The sequence below is a fragment of the Cnephaeus nilssonii genome (assembly GCF_951640355.1).
Source record: "Cnephaeus nilssonii genome assembly, chromosome: 21".
Classification (NCBI taxonomy): domain Eukaryota; kingdom Metazoa; phylum Chordata; class Mammalia; order Chiroptera; family Vespertilionidae; genus Cnephaeus; species Cnephaeus nilssonii.
The window spans coordinates 43082276-43095183 of NC_137092.1; the positions used below are offsets into that span (position 1 = coordinate 43082276).

Sequence of the window (12908 nt, forward strand, 5' to 3'; positions counted from 1 at the left end):
GTGAGTGTGGCAGAGAAGCCAGAGAGCGCAATTGGGTTTGAGTCTAAAAGATGCTGACAGAAAACCAAGGGTTTAGATCTCCATTCCATGTAGGTGACTGAGATCCACGTGTGCCCAAGAGAGATCCACGTGTGTCTGAGAGAGATCCACATATGTCTGAGATCCACAGGTGCCAGAGAGAGATCCACGTGTGCCCAAGAGAGCCACGTGTGCCCAAGAGAGATCCACGTGTGCCTGAGAGAGATCCACGTGTGCCTGAGAGAGATCCACGTGTGCCCAAGAGAGCCACGTGTGCCCAGGAGATCCACATGTGCCTGAGATATATGTGTGCCAGAGATCCACGTGTGCCTGAGAGCCACGTGTGCCTGAGATCCACGTGTGCCTGAGAGCCATGTGTGCCAGAGATCCACGTGTGCCTGAGAGCCACGTGTGCCTGAGATCCACGTGTGCCTGAGAGCCACATGTGCCTGAGATCCACGTTTGCCTGAGAGCCACATGTGCCTGAGATCCACGTTTGCCTGAGAGCCACATGTGCCTGAGATCCACGTTTGCCCGAGAGCCATGTGTGCCTGAGATCCACGTGTGCCTGAGAGCCACGTGTGCCCGAGATCCACGTGTGCCTGAGAGCCACGTGTGCCCGAGATCCACGTGTGCCTGAGAGCCACGTGTGCCTGAGATCCACGTGTGCCTGAGATCCACATGTGCCTGAGAGCCACGTGTGCCTGAGAGCCACGTGTGCCCGAGATCCACGTTTGTCTGAGAGCCACATGTGCCTGAGATCCACGTGTGCCCGAGATCCACGTGTGCCCGAGATCCACGTTTGTCTGAGAGCCATGTGTGCCCGAGATCCACGTGTGCCTGAGAGCCATGTGTGCCCGAGATCCACGTGTGCCTGAGAGCCACATGTGCCTGAGAGCCACGTGTGCCTGAGATCCACGTTTGTCTGAGAGCCACATGTGCCTGAGATCCACGTGTGCCCGAGATCCACGTTTGCCCGAGAGCCATGTGTGCCTGAAAGAGATCCACGTGTGCCTGAGATCCATGTGTGTTCAGAGATCCTCATGTGCCAGAGATCTATGTGTGCTGGAGAGAGATCCATATGTGCCCGAGATCCACGTGTGTTGGAGATCCACGCATGCCCGAGATCCACATGTGAGGAGCAGAGCGCGAAGAGCAGTTTTCGTCCCCAGGAGCAGACTGGCGTGTGGTGATGACCCCGCTGGGAGCAGGGCAGACCTTCCAAGAGCAAAGAGCCTCTGAGTCCGGGAAGGGAGGCAGCCCCTTCCACAGAAATCGCACCACTTCCTTCCTTCCTGGTCTGGAGGGATGCAGGCTCACTCACACCCTTCCTACTGCTGAAGAACCAAAAGTGTTCTCAGAAATCAAACCTGGTTAACACCTTGGCCCGTTTTCATTCGAGGTTTTTCCCGTGCATTTTTACATAATTGGTTGAATACCTTTATACAACTTTGTGACTTGTAACTTCAGTGAATCTAAAATTCTCAGAACCGTTGTTTTAAAGGCGGAGACTCTGTTCCTCCCCAGCCCGGGCGTCTGCTTCGCCCCGAGGCTGCGTCTCTGTGCCGCACGCGGTCCCGTTGGGAGTGTTTCCTCTGAGCAGACCCAGCAGTGAGACCTCTCAAACAGCATGGACGGGCACGGTCACTGAGTCACAGTTCTGGGGTTGTGTTGCTCACATAGAATTACCGGAGTTTTTATTGAACGCAAGGAGTTTCTGTTTCAATATTTTTTTAGTTACAAATATATTTCCTCTTTGAAGAAAAGAAAATTCTCCATAAAATTCAACTGTGGGGAAAAGACCAGCTTATGTGACGTTTACCAGGCATCCTCGGGGACCACTCCTGCCTGCAGCTCCCTCCCTCTGTCCCGCCCCACCTGCCCCCCCCCCCCCCCTCCCGCTGCTGGCCCAGCCTCTCAGGCTCTCAGGTCATCCGTCCTGCCACTTGCCCAGGGCTTCTGTCTGGTGCTTCCTCCTGAAGGCAGAGGCTTCCGCACTGGCCCAGGGCTTTGGGAAGTCAAGTTTTACAACAAAAACATTATCAGCTCTTCCTGATGCTCTCGGCCCGGCCTGGCCTCCTCCATGGTCACCAGCACAGATCCAACTGCCCGGCCTGAGGTTTGTGCAGCGACGAACACGCTGTCTCGTTTCCCGCCAGCCTATGGGGCCCACTCTGAGACAGCAGACACCCCCTGTTCAGTCCCAGCCCCCGCGTGGCCTCCCACCAGCCAACCCCTGGGCCGGGTGTCCACCTGAGAGACGTGGCACAGACGGGTGCAGTGGTGGCTCTTGCGGGAAACTCTGAAGCCTTCCTTTCACGGAGGAGTCAGCTCGGCGGCACCGCTCACGGGAGCCACCCTCCAATGAAGGGGAAGGAAGGGTGGCAGGGGCCCGGGACAAAGAGATTCAAACCCGTAAAGAACTTTGGTGAGTTGATCTGAGCCAAACTGTCGACAATTGCCAGGAAGCAGAGAGAGCGCTCCAGAGAACTGGAGGTCTTTCATCTGTTCTTACACATTGCAATCAAAGGAGGGACGTGGGTGGGTTACAGGAAATCCATTGGTGATAGACTAGAGAGGTGGGAGAAAGCAAAGCGGGGGGTGGGGGGGGGGACCCCTGGGATTGGATAAAAAGTAAAATGATAGACACATACTTAGGTGGGTGCAGGGCAGTTAACAGTCAACAATTAACATGATAACAGTAACAATGAAGGAATTTGTGGTCTCTGTCCTGGCGCCCAGCACATTAGGTTGTGCCCCAGGGGATCCAGAAAAAGGGAAGTTACAAGTGACCCAGACATTTCAAGGATGTTATCATAGATGCAAAGACAGATAGGCTTAGTTAAGGTAAAGGCTGACCTTGCCAGCCTAGGATGTAACTGCCCACCATCACTGCTTTAGTTAAAGGTTAATTTCAGACCCTTTGTGGTGACTCTAGGTCTCTGCGTTTGCAAGACCACCACGCAGGCCTCCCCTGAGCTTGTCAGGTCAGCATGTGGCCCCTTCCGTCCATAGAGACACAGAAGGAAATGGGACAGGATGCCGGAGGGAAGGGCTCAGAGGGGACCAGTGGGAGGTGGCACCTGAGCCTCAGCCTGAGTCCCCTGGACGTGCTAAGGTCCCGAGGGGCCCGGGCAGGACTGCGGACTTAGGAGCGCTCAGTGCTGTGGGACCCAAGGCAGAGCCCGGCCCGGACAGGACGGTGGCGCAGAAGCCGGACTCGTCCCCTAAGGCCCTGAGGCTGGGAGAGGGGGCGAGGGCGCGGGGCGGCCCTGGGCCCAGCCTGTCTCAGCTTTCCCTCCGTGTTCCAGGTCAGATGCTGACACCTGTTGTTAATGACACGCAGGAAACGAGTGGCACTCTCTCCTCGTTCTCGAGAGGACTGAGCCTGGATCCGTGACCAGAAGGCCCCAGGGGACTCCCCGGGCACTTCCCGGCCCCACGCTGGGCCGTGGGGGCTCCGACCAGGCTCCCGGCCGAGGCCATACACAGCACATGCCTTGGACAGCACAGTAGTAATTTCTGGAAATGGTCACTTACAATGGAGTGGCCGGGGAAGGAAGACCACAATGACAGTTTCTGAAAGGTACAGCAGAATGATTCAGATAGTGCGTGTTTGGGGACGCACATGTAACAGAGAAGCCTGCAGTACCTTCTGGGGAGTGGTTAACTGTAGCTACGAATTGTTCATTCTGAAATGCATGCCATGGAGGCTCGGCGAAGATGTCTTAGCGATGCAGTATCCAGAGCCTGTTGGGGGGAAAGGAGGGGAAGGACGGGGGGAGGGAGAGGGGAAAGGAGGAAAGAATTCCTTTCAAGGAGTCTGGGGGGACACGGGCACCTGAATATTTTCTCCCACAGGGTGGCTAAGGAGACAAGGGGGTGGGGTCCCTAGATAATGACCAGGCAACCTGGAGGAAGTCTTGATAGTGAGGAGAAACCCCCGGGGACTCAGCCTGCCCCGCACGAGCTCGCAGCCACTTTCTTGACTCTTCGCTCTGAAAACTGCAGAAGCTGCGAGGAACCAGACACATGTGGGCCCAGCACTGCACGCGGGGCCCGCCGACTGAGACCCAGCACTGCACGCGGGGCCCGCCGACTGAGCCCCAGCACTGCACGCGGGGCCCGCCGACTGAGCCCCAGCACTGCACGCGGGGCCCGCTGACAGTCCCAGCACTGCACGCGGGGCCCGCTGACTGAGCCCCAGCACTGCACGCGGGGCCCGCCGACTGAGCCCCAGCACTGCACGCGGGGCCCGCCGACTGAGCCCCAGCACTGCACGCGGGGCCCGCCGACTGAGCCCCAGCACTGCACGCGGGGCCCGCTGACAGTCCCAGCACTGCACGCGGGGCCCGCCGACTGAGCCCCAGCACTGCACGCGGGGCCCGCCGACTGAGCCCCAGCACTGCACGCGGGGCCCGCCGACTGAGCCCCAGCACTGCACGCGGGGCCCGCCGACTGAGTCCCAGCACTGCACGCGGGGCCCGCCGACTGAGTCCCAGCACTGCACGCGGGGCCCGCCGACTGAGCCCCAGCACTGCACGCGGGGCCCGCCGACTGAGCCCCAGCACTGCACGCGGGGCCCGCCGACTGAGCCCCAGCACTGCACGCGGGGCCCGCTGACAGTCCCAGCACTGCACGCGGGGCCCGCTGACTGAGCCCCAGCACTGCACGCGGGGCCCGCCGACTGAGCCCCAGCACTGCACGCGGGGCCCGCCGACTGAGCCCCAGCACTGCACGCGGGGCCCGCCGACTGAGCCCCAGCACTGCACGCGGGGCCCGCCGACTGAGCCCCAGCACTGCACGCGGGGCCCGCCGACTGAGCCCCAGCACTGCACGCGGGGCCCGCCGACTGAGCCCCAGCACTGCACGCTGAGTCCCAGCACTGCACGCGGGGCCCGCCGACTGAGCCCCAGCACTGCACGCGGGGCCCGCCGACTGAGTCCCAGCACTGCACGCGGGGCCCGCCGACTGAGTCCCAGCACTGCACGCTGAGTCCCAGCACTGCACGCGGGGCCCGCCGACTGAGCCCCAGCACTGCACGCGGGGCCCGCCGACTGAGCCCCAGCACTGCACGCGGGGCCCGCTGACTGACTGAGTCCCAGCACTGCACGCGGGGCCCGCTGACTGATCCCCAGCACTGCACGCGGGGCCCGCTGACTGAGTCCCAGACCCAGACCGACCTGCTGACCTGCTGCCAACATGGAGACATGGCGACATGGAGATGGAGGGGTGTATCCGTCTGCAGGAGAGGCCGGGCCAGGCTTCCTAGTCCTGCGGCCTCTGAGCCTCGCGGGCTCCGGCGGTCATGCTGCCGGTACAGTTCTGTGAAGTAGTTCCCCCTCAGCCGCCTGAAGCCATTGCTGTGAGGCAGCAACTGTAACTAAGTGACACTGCGCAGTCAGCAGGAGCCAGAGGTCCGGGCGGTCCTGAGGATAGGAGAGGCCCCGGCCTCTCCCTGCGCTGGGATCCCCTGAACTGACCTCTAACCGGGGTGGGGCCCGGGGCCCGAGACGTGTGGAGAGTAAGCAGACATTCAACCTCGGGTTCCTACACTCAGGGCATCATCCCCGAATTTCACATCAGCGCCAGGCACAGACCCGGGACCCGGGACCCAGCTTTCCTTGCGACCCAGCCGGGGCCAGTGGGGGCTTGAGGGCCATGTCGAACCTGGTTCCCCTCCTGCCATCACCCCAACCTCACATGGGGGCCGGGCCTTCTCCCGTCAGCAGGCGCAGGACATGCTCTGAGGACCCGGTTCCAAAGGAAAGCTGGCCTCGGTTTCCTTAATTACCGCAGCTGCTCTGCCTCGGGCCACAGGCCTCGGAACGTTCTAGACCACTGAACCCAGACGGGCTCCATGCTTCATTACGAACTCGGCCTCATTCCCATTTCCTTCCCCTTTGACCTCACACCCACCTGGGCCCACAGGCTGTCAGAGGGCTCTGCTCATGACGTCATCGAGTCAGAAGCAGACACTGTGGACTGAGAGTTCGTCATTTACGAATTCAGTGAAATGACAATTGCGTGTTAACACAAATAATGACTTTTTCTAAAAATACGTCTTTTCAGAAGTACTGAGCGAGAAGGGCGGCACTGGGACACGAGTCTCCGCTGCTTCTGGATTCAATTTGCTGCGAGAGCGAATGTCACGTCATCTCGTGGGGGGGGGGGGGGGGGAGGGGGGGGCAAAAGCATCTAGTGCTGCTATGAAAACAGCGGTGACCTGTGGATTCCCCGAAAGGGTCTCGGGGACACTGGGCCCCGCTCCCCGAGGGAGAGTCGCCTGCAGGTGTGAGAGGAGACCTGGGGGCAGGTGTTGGACGGGCTGACTCTTGAAACAGAACTAGAACTGTGTCCTCCGTCTGAGAGAAGGGCCACTTCCGTAGCCGAGTTGTGGCGAGAGCGCGGCGCGATGGGCAGCCCCGGCTGCACGGGACGGGCACGCGGCCCAGAACAGAGCCTGCGACAGCGAGGACAGCGGGTTGGGAACGTGGAGACCGCGCTGCCTGGGGACGGAGACGGGCACGGGGGAGCGGAGCGCAGACGGGAGCCGGGGCGGACAGGTGGTCTGAGAAGCGGGGCTGGCGCCAGCCCTCCGTCGACGCTCTGAAACCTGCTGCCCGACAGGGCGAGTCCCGTTCGCCTCGGACGGAGTGAAGCAGAAACGCCACGTCCCGCAACTCCTTTCTGGGCCACGGCGTTCAAACCTGGCCGGTTCCGCCACCTTCGTTCCGGAAAGGGAGGGAGACAGCCCCCCCCCCCCCCCGGGAAGTGTCCGTTCTTCCCCGACAGACGGAGCCGCGCTTCCTGCACTCCGGCCCCCAGGAGCCGCGACGTCTGCGAAGGGAGGTGTGAACCTGTGTCTCTGGATTTCCCAAGGGTCTGGCCAGAGGCGTGTCCTTCCCAAGACCATGTTCTCCGCTCGGAGCCCATTCTTGAGCGAAGACGAAACACCGCGTGGTCCTCCAGGCAGGACGCCACCAGTCACCGAGGGAGGTGGCTCGATCCAGGTGCCCTGGTCACCAGGCAGAAACGCCCTTCTTTGCCGCCTGGGGTGGAGCCCGAGATCTGCCTGTTTACAGGGGCCTGTGATGCCAGCGAAGGTGGAGGCCCAGCGGGCAGAGATGGGGGTGGAGGAGGCGCCCACGTGTGGAGGAGGGGGAGGCGCCCACGTGTGGAGGAGGGGGAGGCGCCCACGTGTGGAGGAGGGGGAGGCGCCCACGTGTAGAGGAGGGGGAGGCGCCCACATGCAGGGGAGGAGGTGCCCGTGCTGGAGGGGGATGGGCGGGGCCCAGAGGAGGGCAGACCTGGATCGGCTGCTTGTGCTCAGTGCCCAGCAGCCAACTGCCCTGAGGAGCTGACTCCTGGGAAGGGGGTGCCTGGGTAGTCGGGGTGAGCACACACTCAGGGGCCCCCGCTCTCACCCACTTCCGGGACCTGGAAGAGGCCAGGGGGTGCCCCTGCTTTGGGAGGGGTGGGTGGTGGCAGGGCAGGGGGTCCCGGGTCTGACGAGGAAACGGCGTGGTCTGGACGCCCACGCTGTCACCTGCCCACCCAGCCCCGTGCATCCACCCCAGGGAGCTGCACCCCAGAGGTCGCCTGCCGCCCCACAGGGTGGCTGAGCGGATTCAGGCATCGTGGGTGACAACAGCTGATGGACCTGCCGAGACCTCAGGGGCCCCAGGGCCTGGATGCGGGCCCCGTCCCCGCGCACAGCGGCCGGGCTGTGTGTGAGCGCAGTGCCAAGCGTGGCGCGGAGGAGCGGGCGGTAAAGCCCTGGTTTCCCGGCATGGATGTTTCGATACTTTTTGGAACCAAATATCAACAATTCTCCAAAAGCCATCGGCGGTGCCGGCGCCTCCGACCCCTCTGTGCAAAGCGACACTGCGGGGCAGGGACGGGGCGCAGCGGGGGGAGGGGTCGTGGCCACGCCAGCCACAGGCTCAGATAGAAACCTGGGGACACGGACCGCGAGCAGGGACGGCTTCCATCAAGGAGGTGGCCACGGAGACAGGCCACCCTGTCAGTCACACGCCCCAGTGCCCCCTCGGGCCGGCACCCCCCGGCCGAGGCTGCTCACATGACCGCCCGCCGGACCGGGGCGCAGGCCCGCAGAGCCTCAGGCGCGGCCACGTCCAGCGCCTCTCAGAGCAGCAGCACCTGAGGCGCGGCTGCCACCCCCACAGACCAGGGGCCGGAGGGGAAGCGCGGCCGGCGCTGCCCACCGAGCCGGGCGGCTCTCCCGGGCGCGCTGCTGGACCGAGGCGTTCACGGGGCGCCCAGCACGAGCCCCCGCCGGGCGCCCCGCGCTCTCACAGCCGCGCGGCAGGGCCCGAGTCCTCATCCCGAGAGCACAAGGCTCTTCTCTGTGGACCAGACGATGCGGGGAGTGAGCATGGCCCAGGCAGACACACGGCGCCTCGTTCCTACACCTGCTGTGTGGCCGCAGCTCAGCCAGAGGAGGGGACAGCGAGGACGGGGGCCGTCACTGCCTAGTGCGTCCCGGCAGCTGGCCCACCGCTCCCAGCTTCCCCCCGGCCGCCACCTGCAGAAGGTGGGGCCACGACCACGGAGCTCTGAGCGGAGCCCGGGCGCTGTGAGCACTTGGGGGTCACTGTCTGGGTCCACACGCGGCCCAGGGCACCCACAGACACCAGCCCCGCGCGGCCTCAGCACCCTGCTCACTGACGGCGTCCCGTCCGACGGTGCTGCCCGCAGCGCTCCGTGGCGCTGGGCCGGAGGGACACCCTGGGCGGGAAGCGGCGGCCCCACTCAGACCAGCTCATCCCCAGCCTGGGGCGAGGCAGGTGACGCCAGTGCCGTTCAGGCCTCTCCGGGGAGGGCGTCTTCCTGGGAGGGCGCTGCGGCCAGGCCGCCAGGCCGCCAGCAAAATGGTGCTGAGGCCCCGCGCCCGCAGGGGCTCCCGCCTGAAATGGCTGGCGGCGTCCGCCCCTGGACGGGCTCCTTCCCGTGGATAGGACGCTGGAGCCTCGGCCACGACTCAGCGGTCCCACAGCCAACACGGCAAACAGCCCCAAGTCCTGGGACAAAGGGAGCGCCGCCAGGCCAGCGCGGGGACCAGGAGGCAGCGGCTTTCCCATCGCGTCCACGCAGGCCCCACGCACAGAACTCAGGGCGAGGCACCCCTCTGCCCGAGGTGCCCCCAAAACAAAGCACCAGGGAACATCCTCTCAAACTGGGGCCTCACAGGCCAGTGCCAGCCCCGCTCCCGCCCAGCGCCTCCGCCCGCCAGGCTCTGCGTCCAGGCCTGCCTCCGGCCACGGCTCGCTGGCCCTGCACGCAGCTCTCCCCATCTCCCTGGAACGAGGGCCCGGGACAGGGAGGCCTGCGTTCCCGGAGCCCAGCCGCCCCGGCCCCACCTGACGGAACGCCTCGGGCCTCCTTTGTAAACTCTTCCGGAGACGCCAGAAGCACAGTCAGCGCTTGCGTTTGCGGAAAAGAAAGAAAACGAAGGAAAGAAAAAAACACGCAGAACTTACGGTCATCCAGGAGTGCGCACGGTGGGCAGAAGCCGCGGACAGAGCTGTAACCCCGGTCCGGCCGGAGGGAGGGCTGGGTGTGAACGGCCGTCCCGCTCCGCCGCGGGCCCGGCAGCGCGCATCCACGGGGCTGATGCAAGATGCCTTTGCGAGAAACCTCACATTCTGAGGATTCCTGGGAAGGCGCCAGGCTCCCAGCATCCAGCACGCTGCACATTTGGTTTCAATTAGGAAGGGGCTGGGAGGGAAGCACAGGGCACCAATCGGAGCTGTTTCTGTTTGGAGACCAGTTCTTCTGACCCAAGGGACCACGGGCAGAGCTGTAATTTACAGCAAAACCCATTCACGGGAGAGAAAAGTATGTAGAACCACGGCACCGTCTTAAAGACACAGCTCTCTTCCGCCCTGTTCCCCCCCCCCCACCTGCACCGGTCCCCACCTGGTGACCCCGCTTCGTGTCCCTCCTGGGCTGGAGCTCCGGGCACAGCGCACGGGTCCGATTCTCTCCCCCCGGAGCTCCCGGACATGGGGTCACACACACGGAGCTGAGCACAGAGCTGCTCCCCACCCGCCCCGGGAAGATCCGACTCCATCCCGTCCTCCCACGGCTCCCCCCCCCCACAAACACTGGAGGCTCCAGGATTCCTCTTTCCCACTCAATTCCCAGGAGGCCGGCCTCGGAGGCCGCTGCAGCCTGCACTCAGGCGGCTAAGTGAAACCGGCGCTGACGAGGACTTCCTAAGTTATTTGGGAAGCCTTCTCCCTCCCCCCCCACCCCCACCCCCGTTTCTCTGTCTGTGGCCTTGGCCAGAGGTCACGAGGAAGGGGAGGGGCCGCAGCCAGGAGCCTCCCTCGGCTCCTAAATGACAAATTGCCGTCCTCTCCATCCACCCTGCTGGCGGCCTCAGCCCTTCCAGGCCCAGATGCCCCCACTCAGGCTGCTAGGCCCCGGGGTGCAGGCCCTGGGGTGAGGGCTCAGCCCCGAGACCAGCAGGCTGGGGCGCACAGGAGTGGGCAGAGACCATGAGGGGCCGTCCCTCTGAGCGCCCGGAGCAGGAGACACTGCGTCAGAGGAATGGGAGCAAGGAGGCCTCCAATGGGGGCGCCGAGGGGAGCCCTATCGCTCCTCAGAAACAGCCCGCTGTCCCTGGACCCGGCGGGAGGCGCAGACACCGGGCCTGCAGGAGGGCGACAGGCAGGTGGCTCAGGGGACAGGGTTGGCTTCCTACCTCCACTCGGCTCTCTGCACGGCCGTGTCCAACACAACACACGCCAAAGCCGGAGGGAATCTCTACGCCACGGTCCTTCCCCGCGTCCAGCTGCAGCCTGGAGGGCCAGGTGCACCCTCAGCGCCGCCGGACAAAGACCAGCTGAGTCCGGGCAACACCGCGCTCCTGGGAGGCGCAGGCCGGTTCGCCACCCGCCAGGCTGGCTTTCGTTCTGAGGCCGGAAGACAGAGCAAGGGCAACTGCTCCCACCTGAGCGCATGTGCCTGGGCCCCGGAGGCCCCCCGAGCCGCCGCATTCACCGCTGAGTCCCCCACGCCACCAGTCCGAGGTCTCAGTACAGGAGGCGAAGCACAGCTGGAACCATCTCTAGTCCCCACCCATCACTCTTTCCAAACCACCGTGCAATTGCACAAAATGCTTTTATTTTTTAATTTCTTTATTGATTAAGGTATCACATAATTGTCCTCATCCCCCTATCCCATCCCGAACCCCTCCCCACATATGCCCCCACCCCCCTCTTGTCCATGACCACTGGTTAGGCTGATATGCGTGCACACAAGTCCTTTGGCTGATCTCTCCCCCTTGCCCCCACCCTCCCCTGCCTTCCCTCTGAGGTTTGACAGTCTGGTCGATGCTTCCCTGTCGCCGGGTCTGTTTTTGTTCTTCAGCTTATGTTGTTCATTATTTCCCTTAGATGCGTGAGATCATGTGATACAAGAAATACACTTATAAGAACCGAAAATGAGACAAGACATAATGGTTATTTCCTGGGAGGCAAATGAATCCGTCTGTAGTGAGTTTCTTTCTGGGCCAACAGTTCTTTTGAGTCCCAATTTCAATGTCGAACCTTTCCTTATGTGTACATGTCAGCAATGGTATTTCAGTTCTGGGTGGTGGACAAATGGTGGTAATGTAGGTCCGACTCTCTCTGGTTTGGTCCTGGGCATCCTTCAGCGACGCACAGCTGCTGTCTGCTAGTATGGCAAGGCGTCGTCAGCGTCTTCCATCTCTGGACTGTTTTTCTTCTGTCTTCGTGGCTGGAGCAGTCCTGTCAATTCCTCTCTATTGCAGGAATCCACATGGTCTTACTTTAAACAGGTAAGAGGTTTTAGGCCAACAAACAGGAACAAACACCAGGGAGAGCCTCCGGCCGGAGGGCTGGGCGTGGCCAGGTGGCTGGAGTGCGTCAGCCTGGGTCTCAGCGGCCTCTAACTGTGCCTGTCTCTAGGGTTACTGGTTACAATGTCACCTCTTCTGTTTTTTATTTGCGTCTTTTCTTAGTTTAGCTAAGTGTGTGTCAATTTTGCTTATCTTTTCAAGAAACCAACTCTTAGTTTTATTGAATTTTTTATTGTTTTTCTAATCTTAATTTCTGTTCTGATCTTTATCTCCTTCCTTCTGCTAATTTTGGGCTTCAAAGTTATTCTTCTTTTTCTAAATCTTTGAAGTATTTTTTTTTCTGGTTTTCTTTTTCTGGTTTAGGTTAATTCCCATAAACAACGTATTCTGTTTTGTGTGGCAAACTCAATCTATTTATATTTATTGAGAGTATGTAGCTGTTTTATTTATTGTACCACCTGCCACCTAGCTTTCTATCTGTAATTACCAGGTTCTCCCTGCCCTGCTGGACTCGCCCATGACCCAGCTTTCTGTGCCGCAGCGTCCTCTCTCTACGACGGGCTTCGCGGCCTCTCCCTGGGGAAGCGTCGGGAGGTGTATGTGCTCGTCTCCTGCAGTGGAGCCGCGTCTTTGCTCAGCGTCAGCCATCACCACATCAGGGCTACCATCACAGACGACCTTTGGAAGCATGGAAGGCCAGATGCCAGGTCCCAGGGAACAGTCACCTGGAGGAAAGGAAGAGCCGTGATGAGAAAAATGTTTCTACAATTTTATAGTGAAAGGCAAAGAGTAAGAAGATAGCCCCACTTCCCGGATATGTAACTTGGAGGGTTGTTGTGAAGAATAAATAAGCTAATAAATGTAAAGCAGTTACAACAGTATCTGCCTCATAGCAACCACTGGGTACATGTGAACTAGCCACAACACAGAGACAGGGATACACGTATAACGGAACTACATAGGAAGCGGACATCAGAAAAGGACACCAGAAATGTAGAAAGCATGGATGAGTGAGGCTCAGACGTACAACCAGAAATAT

General features: G+C 61.5%; 1 protein-coding gene across 1 annotated transcript in view; it reads right to left on the minus strand.

Annotated features, from left to right (window-relative positions):
* Nucleotides 1–9669, minus strand: part of DDR2 (discoidin domain receptor tyrosine kinase 2) — a 75347-nt gene extending 65678 nt beyond the window's left edge. Inside the window, exon 1 of the mRNA XM_079761969.1 lies at nucleotides 9522–9669. The gene's annotated coding sequence lies outside the window, so the exon portion shown is untranslated. The remainder of the gene's footprint in view (nucleotides 1–9521) is intronic.
* Between the last annotated feature and the right edge of the window lie 3239 nt (nucleotides 9670–12908).